Source organism: Erinaceus europaeus, chromosome 2 (assembly GCF_950295315.1).
Source record: "Erinaceus europaeus chromosome 2, mEriEur2.1, whole genome shotgun sequence".
Classification (NCBI taxonomy): Eukaryota; Metazoa; Chordata; class Mammalia; order Eulipotyphla; family Erinaceidae; genus Erinaceus; species Erinaceus europaeus.
Window position 1 is genome coordinate 203,996,606 of NC_080163.1, and position 7,155 is coordinate 204,003,760.

Genomic DNA, 7,155 nt, shown 5'->3' on the forward strand with positions numbered 1-7,155 from the left:
AGGAGGTGAGGTGACAGGGTGCTGAGGCCCTGGGACAGGAGGTGAGCTGACAGGGTGCTGGGGCCCTGGGACAGGAGGTGAGGTGACAGGGTGCTGGGGTCCTGGGACAGGAGGTGACAGGGTGCTGGGGCCCTGGGACAGGAGGTGAGGTGACAGGATGCTGGGGCCCTGGGACAGGAGGTGAGCTGACAGGGTGCTGGGACCCGGGGACAAGAGGTGACAGGGTGCTGAGGCCCTGGGACAGGAGGTGACAGGGTGCTAGGCCCTGGGACAGGAGGTGAGGTGACAGGGTGCTGGGGGCCTGGGACAGGAGGTGACAGGGTGCTGAGGCCTGGGACAGGAGGTGACAGGGTGCTGGGGCCCTGGGACAGGAGGTGAGGTTTCAGGGTGCTGGGGCCCTGGCACAGGAGGTGAGGTGACAGGGTGCTGAGGCCCTGGGACAGGAGGTGAGCTGACAGGGTGCTGGGGCCCTGGGACAGGAGGTGAGGTGACAGGGTGCTGGGGTCCTGGGACAGGAGGTGACAGGGTGCTGGGGCCCTGGGACAGGAGGTGAGGTGACAGGATGCTGGGGCCCTGGGACAGGAGGTGAGGTGACAGGGTGCTGGGGCCTGGGACAGGAGGTGAGGTGACAGGGTGCTGGGGTCCTGGGACAGGAGGTGAGGTGACAGGGTGCTGAGGCCCTGGGACAGGAGGTGAGGTGACAGGGTGCTGGGGCCCTGGGACAGGAGGTGAGTTGACAGGGTGCTGGGACCCGGGGACAAGAGGTGACAGGGTGCTGAGGCCCTGGGACAGGAGGTGACAGGGTGCTAGGCCCTGGGACAGGAGGTGAGGTGACAGGGTGCTGGGGGCCTGGGACAGGAGGTGACAGGGTGCTGAGGCCTGGGACAGGAGGTGACAGGGTGCTGGGGCCCTGGGACAGGAGGTGAGGTTTCAGGGTGCTGGGGCCCTGGCACAGGAGGTGAGGTGACAGGGTGCTGGGGCCCTGGGACAGGAGGTGAGCTGACAGGGTGCTGGGGCCCGGGGACAAGAGGTGACAGGGTGCTGAGGCCCTGGGACAGGAGGTGACAGGGTGCTGAGGCCCTGGGACAGGAGGTGACAGGGTGCTGAGGCCCTGGGACAGGAGGTGAGGTGACAGGGTGCTGGGGCCCTGGGACAGGAGATGAGGTGACAGGGTGCTGGGGCCCTGGGACAGGAGGTGAGGTGACAGGGTGCTGAGGCCCTGGGACAGGAGGTGAGGTTTCAGGGTGCTGGGGCCCTGGGACAGGAGGTGAGGTGACAGGGTGCTGGGGCCCTGTGACAGGAGGTGAGGTGACAGGGTGCTGGGGCCCTGGGACAGGAAGTGAGCTGACAGGTGCTGAAGCCCTGGGACAGGAGGTGAGGTGACAGGGTGCTGGGGCCCAGGGACAGGAGGTGAGGTGACAGGGTGCTGGGGCCCAGGGACAGGAGGTGAGCTGACAGGTGCTGGGGCCCTAGGACAGGAGGTGAGCTGACAGGGTGCTGGGGCCCTGGGACAGTAGGTGAGAATGACTCTCCCTCTCTTGGGCTCCCTGCTCTTACACGCTTGTATCTGCTCTTATCAGAGCGAACCCTCCTGTCAGGGCCTGGTCACCTGAGAGCTGAGCAGCCCTGGGGCTGTGGGGAAGGAGCTGCAGGACCAGGTCTTATCTCTGCAAGTTCTCTGCCAGAGACTCAGCCCCAGGCCACTCTTCCTCTTCTCCAACCACTGCTGGGAAATGGGAGAGGAAGGCAGGAGGCCTGGCACTGGAGCCATGGGCCAGGAGGCCGGGCACTGGGAGCCAGGGGCAGGAGGGTGGGCACTGGGAGCCAGGGGGCAGATGGGTGGGCACTGGGAGCCAGGGGCAGGAGGGTGGGCACTGGGAGTCAGGGGCAGGAGGGTGGCACTGGGAGTCAGGGGCAGGAGGGTGGCCACTGGGAGTCAGGGGGCAGGAGGGTGGGCACTGGGAGTCAGGGGCAGGAGGGTGGCACTGGGAGCCAGGGGCAGGAGGGTGGGCACTGGGAGTCAGGGGCAGGAGGGTGGCAATGGGAGTCAGGGGCAGGAGGCCGGGCACTGGGAGCCAGGGGGCAGGAGGGTGGCACTGGGAGTCAGGGGCAGGAGGGTGGGCACTGGGAGCCAGGGGGCAGGAGGTTGGGCACTGGGAGCCAGGGGGCAGGAGGGTGGGCACTGGGAGTCAGGGGCAGGAGGGTGGACACTGGGAGCCAGGGGGCAGGAGGGTGGGCACTGGGAGTCAGGGGCAGGAGGGTGGCACTGGGAGTCAGGGGCAGGAGGGTGGGCACTGGGAGCCAGGGGGCAGGAGGGTGGGCACTGGGAGCCAGGGGCAGGAGGGTGGGCACTGGGAGTCAGGGGCAGGAGGGTGGGCACTGGGAGCCAGGGGGCAGGAGGATGGGCACTGGGAGCCAGGGGGCAGGAGGGTGGGCACTGGGAGCCAGGGGGCAGGAGGGTGGGCACTGGGAGCCAGGGGGCAGGAGGGTGGGCACTGGGAGTCAGGGGCAGGAGGGTGGGCACTGGGAGTCAGGGGGCAGGAGGGTGGGCACTGGGAGTCAGGGGTAGGAGGGTGGCACTGGGAGCCAGGGGGCAGGAGGCCGGGCACCGGGAGCCAAGAGGGAGGAGCGTGGGCTCTTGGAGTCAGGGGCAGGCCGAGCGCTGGCAGCCAGGGGGCAGTAGTTGCCCCTCTCCAAGAACACCAGCCACAGTGTACTGGGCAGACCCTTTGTTTCTGTGAGTGGCGGGGGCAGTGTCTATCCTGGGTGGGTAGGCAGTGATGGGGCAGGACAAACAGATGCTTGTGCTGTGGGCATCCCGGGCCCAGCCCGCCTATGAGGAGACCAGGGAGGGACCCACCAGCTCCCAGTGTGTCCACGGCGTTCCCTCAGGGCAATGGACTTGCACCCAGGGCTGCTCTCCTGACCCACAGACATGCCCTTCTGCAGTGCACACAGCTCGTGACCTTACACCCGGTTATATAACCATGACTCCTGACAACTGCCGCCACTAGGCCCACACTCCTGTATCCTCTGCCCCACTCAGGGGCTGAGCATGGGCCCCATGAGAGCTGACCAAGGCCCCCAAGAGCTGACCACAAGCCTCCCTCCAAGACTGACCACAAGCCTCCCTCCAGCACTGACCACAGTCTTCCCTCCAGTGCTGACCACAGCCCTCCCTCTAGCACTGACCATCACCCTCCCCTGTGCTGACCACAGCCCCTCCAGCACTGACCATAGCCCTCCCCTGTGCTGACCACAGCCCTCCCCAGAGCTGACCTCAGCCCTCCCACACTTGCTCTGCATTATGTGTGCTTAACTGGGTGTGCTACCGCCCACCTCCCACACCTGCACTGTTCTTCTTCTAGCGTTTGCACCATGTGGGCAAAGCTTTAGGAAGGTCTCTCACCCACTGTCAGATATAACTGCATTTGCCTGTCCCCACAGAGCCTCACATGGAACCCTAGGGACAGCTTCTGCATAGCACAGGCCAGGGTGCAGGCCTTGGGGTAGGGTGCAGGCCACAGGGCAGGGTGCAGGCCTTGTGGTAGGGTGCAGGTCACAGGGCAGGGTGCAGGCCATGGGGTAGGGTGCACGCCTTGGGGTAGGGTGCAGGCCACAGGGTAGGGTGCAGGCCTTGGGGTAGGGTTCAGGCCACAGGGCAGGGTGCAGGCCGTGGGGTAGGGTGCAGGCCACAGGGCAGGACGCAGGCCACATGGCAGGGTGCAGGCCTCATGGCAGGGCGCAGCTAATGAGGGTGTGCAAGCCTGAGAGTGTCCAGCCGTGAGGAGATGTGGAGTCTACGTGGGAGGCTGCCTGGCAGTGTCCCGCTCTGTCTAAAACGTCAGAACAGTTCTGATGCTGAAATGGAAATACAGCTTTAGAGGGACCCAAAACTCAGATGACAGGCCCAGGACACAGGTGAGGACAGGCCCAGGACACAGGTGAGGAGAGGACAGGCCTAGGACACTGGTGAGGAGAGGCCCAGGACACAGGTGAGGACAGGCCCCGGACACAGGTGAGGACAGGCCTAGGACACTGGTGAGGAGAGGCCCCGGACACAGGTGAGGACAGGCCTAGGACACTGGTGAGGACAGGCCTAGGACACTGGTGAGGACAGGCCCAGGACACAGGTGAGCGGAGGACAGGCCCAGGACACAGGTGAGGACAGACCAGTGTTGATCAAGGCTCTTTTCCATTTCTCTCTCTCCCCCTCCTCCCCCTCTCCCGTCTCACCTCTCCCTCTCCCTTCTCTACCCCTCTCTGCTCCCTCCCCAGCCTCTGCCTCTCTAATAAATCTATCTCTCCCCTCTCTGCTCCCTCCCCACCCCCTGCCTCTCTAATAAATCTATCTCTCCCCTCTCTAATAAATCTCTCTCTCCCCTCTCTAATAAATCTCTCTCTCCCCTCTCTTCTCCTCCCCAGCCCCTGCCTCTCTAATAAATCTCTATTTATTGGCATCTTGCTGTCATGTCACCGCCCGTCCTGCTGTGTGAATGAGGGTCTGCTTGCACTTTGTGGGCTGCAGGCGGGCCGTGTGCAGCACCGGCCAGTGGAGTGTGGCCCCGGGCATCACCTCTGGCCAGAGGTGAGCAGCTCGAAGCCCTCTTGGATCTTCTCAAAGGGCAGGATGTGGGTGATCAGTGTGTCCAGGTCAAACTTCTTGGCCATGAAGTCAGTCACCAGCTTGGGGACATCGTCCTGGCTCTTCCAGCCTGTGAAGAGGGAGGCGCTTCCTGTCCTTGCTGTGGCTGTCACGCCACCTTTCTGTCCTTCACTGATGTCCCCTCCTGGCCACTGGGGACAGAGCAAGAGCCCACCCAGCCCTCAGCTGCAGACACACTGAGAACAGGACAGGGGGCAGTAGCTGAGGGTGTGTGTGTGGGGGGGGGTGGGACCTGGGGGCTGTGACTCCCAGAGTGGGTGGGGTGGCTGAGCTGGCCACTGGTTTTTCACGGGACTTTGGGGACATTGTGGGCTGCTGGGACCTGGGGACCGGGGGAGTGGGCTATGGGGGACCTGGGTAGCCATGGGACCTGGGGGCCTGTGGGACAATGGGGACCTGGGAGGCTGGGGGGACCTTGGGCCTGGGGAACCATGGGAACCTGGGGGGCTGTGGGGACTTGGGGATGTGGGTGGCTGTGGGGACATGGAGCCATGGACACCTGGGGGCTGTGGGGACCTGGCGACCTGAGGGGCCTTGGAGATCTGGGGACGTGGAGATGTGGGGACCTAGGGAGCTACTCTCTTCTCTGATCCAGCTTTCTGGTCCTTTTTCCAGCCATGACATTATCTCCCCAGACAATAACTTGGATCCACCTGCATATCAGATGTCAGGCTCAGGTAAAACAACAACAACAACAAACAAACAAAACTAGTATAATCAAGGGCCCTTTGGAATATAACTAAAATAGGATTATTAACTATCTACAGAACAGAGACACCTCCAACTCTTCATCTGCACTACTCCAGCATTTAGGTCCATGATTAGTCAACAACTTGTTTGGCTTTGTATGTTAACTCTCTTTTCAGCCACCGGTTCCAGATGCTACCGTGATGACAACATGACTTCCCTGGACAGACAACCCCACCAGTGTGTCCTGGAGCCCCACTTCCCAGAGCCTCGCCCCACTAGGGAAAGAGAGAAACAGGCTGGGAGTATGGATCCACCTGTCAGCACCCATGATCAGTGGGGAAGTAATTACAGAAGCCAGACCTTCCACCTTCTGCATCCCACAATGACCTTGGGTCCATGCTCCCAGAGGGATAAAGAATAGGAAAGCTATCAGGGGAGGGGATGGGATACAGCGTTCTGGTGGTGGGAATTGTGTGGAGTTGTACCCCTCTAACCCTATGGTTTTGACAGTGTTGCCTTTTTATAAATAAAAATTAAAAAAAAAACAAAAACGTCCTCACAGGGGGGGCCATGGCAGGCAGGGGAGGGGAGGGCAGGATACTGAGGGTGGGGGCACTGAGTCCTGGGGGGGAGGGTAGGCAGGATGCTGGAGGGGCTCTGAGGGCAGGGGGGAAGGGAGGATGCTGAAGACATGAGTTCTCATGGGGGGCGGAAGAGAGGGTGGGGGAGAGGGGGCACTCACTCCTGCTTGTCACAGAAGCTGCCTCTTGGATGCAGGCAGGCCTGGCACTCCCGGCACTGGGGGATGATGAGGGTGAGCACCAGGTCTCCTGGGGGACGAGGGGTGGGCAGGAGGAGGTCAGTGTGGGCAGGGCCAGGGCCCCGGGAGGCCAGGCCACCCTGGATGCTGAGACCCTCAAGGGGCTGGCTAGGCTGGGACACAGGGTCACCGGGAACCTGCTGCCTGCCTGGCCGTGTCCACTTGGGGACACAGCGGCAGCTGTGGACGGCTGTGCCCAGCGGGGGACGGGACACAGGGCCTATGGGGCAGAGCCTGCAACTTCTGCCACCCCAGGGTCCCCGGGCAGCTTGCCACCCCAGGGAGCCCATGTCCAGTGCCTCCCTGGGACATCTGTGTCCCTCAGGCCCCCTCCAAGACTGACCACAGCCCTCCCAGCACTGACCACAGCCCTCCCTCCAGTGCTGACCACAGCCCTCCCCTGTGCTGACCGTAGCCCTCCCTCTACCACTGACCGCAGCCCTCCCCAGCGCTGACCGCAGCCCTCCCCAGCGCTGACCGCAGCCCTCCCCAGCGCTAACCGCAGCCCCCCCCAGCGCTGACCGCAGCCCTCCCCAGCGCTGACCGCAGCCCTCCCCAGCGCTGACCGCAGCCCTCCCCAGAGCTGATCGCAGCCGTCCCATACTTGCTCTGCACTATGTGTGCTTAACTGGGTGTGCTACCGCCCACCTCCCACACCTGCACTATAACCAGCCTTATCAGGAGGCTATGTATTTGCCAGGAGTTAAAGGTCATCACCATATGGGCAAAGCTTTGGGAAGGTCTCCCACCCACTATCAGATACAACTGCATTTGCCTGTCCCCACAGAGCCTCACATGGAACCCGAGGGACGGCTTCTGCATAGCACAGGGTAGGGTGCAGGCCACAGGGCAGGGTGCAGGCCGTGGGGTAGGGTTCAGGCCACAGGGCAGGGAGCAGGCCACATGGTAGGGTGCAGGCCACAGGGCAGGGTGCAGAATATGGAACAGGGTGAGGCCACAGGGCCGGGCGCAGGCCACA

The 7,155-nt window shown here is 63.3% G+C and overlaps 1 long non-coding RNA gene across 1 annotated transcript; it reads right to left on the bottom strand.

Annotated features, from left to right (window-relative positions):
* Positions 1-3,391: 3,391 nt before the first annotated feature.
* Positions 3,392-6,569, bottom strand: LOC132536877 (uncharacterized). The gene is made up of 3 exons (XR_009548421.1): positions 6,099-6,569; positions 4,577-4,715; positions 3,392-3,861 (listed from the first exon to the last, which is right to left on the bottom strand). It is a non-coding gene; the product is annotated as an uncharacterized LOC132536877 (long non-coding RNA).
* Positions 6,570-7,155: the final 586 nt, after the last annotated feature.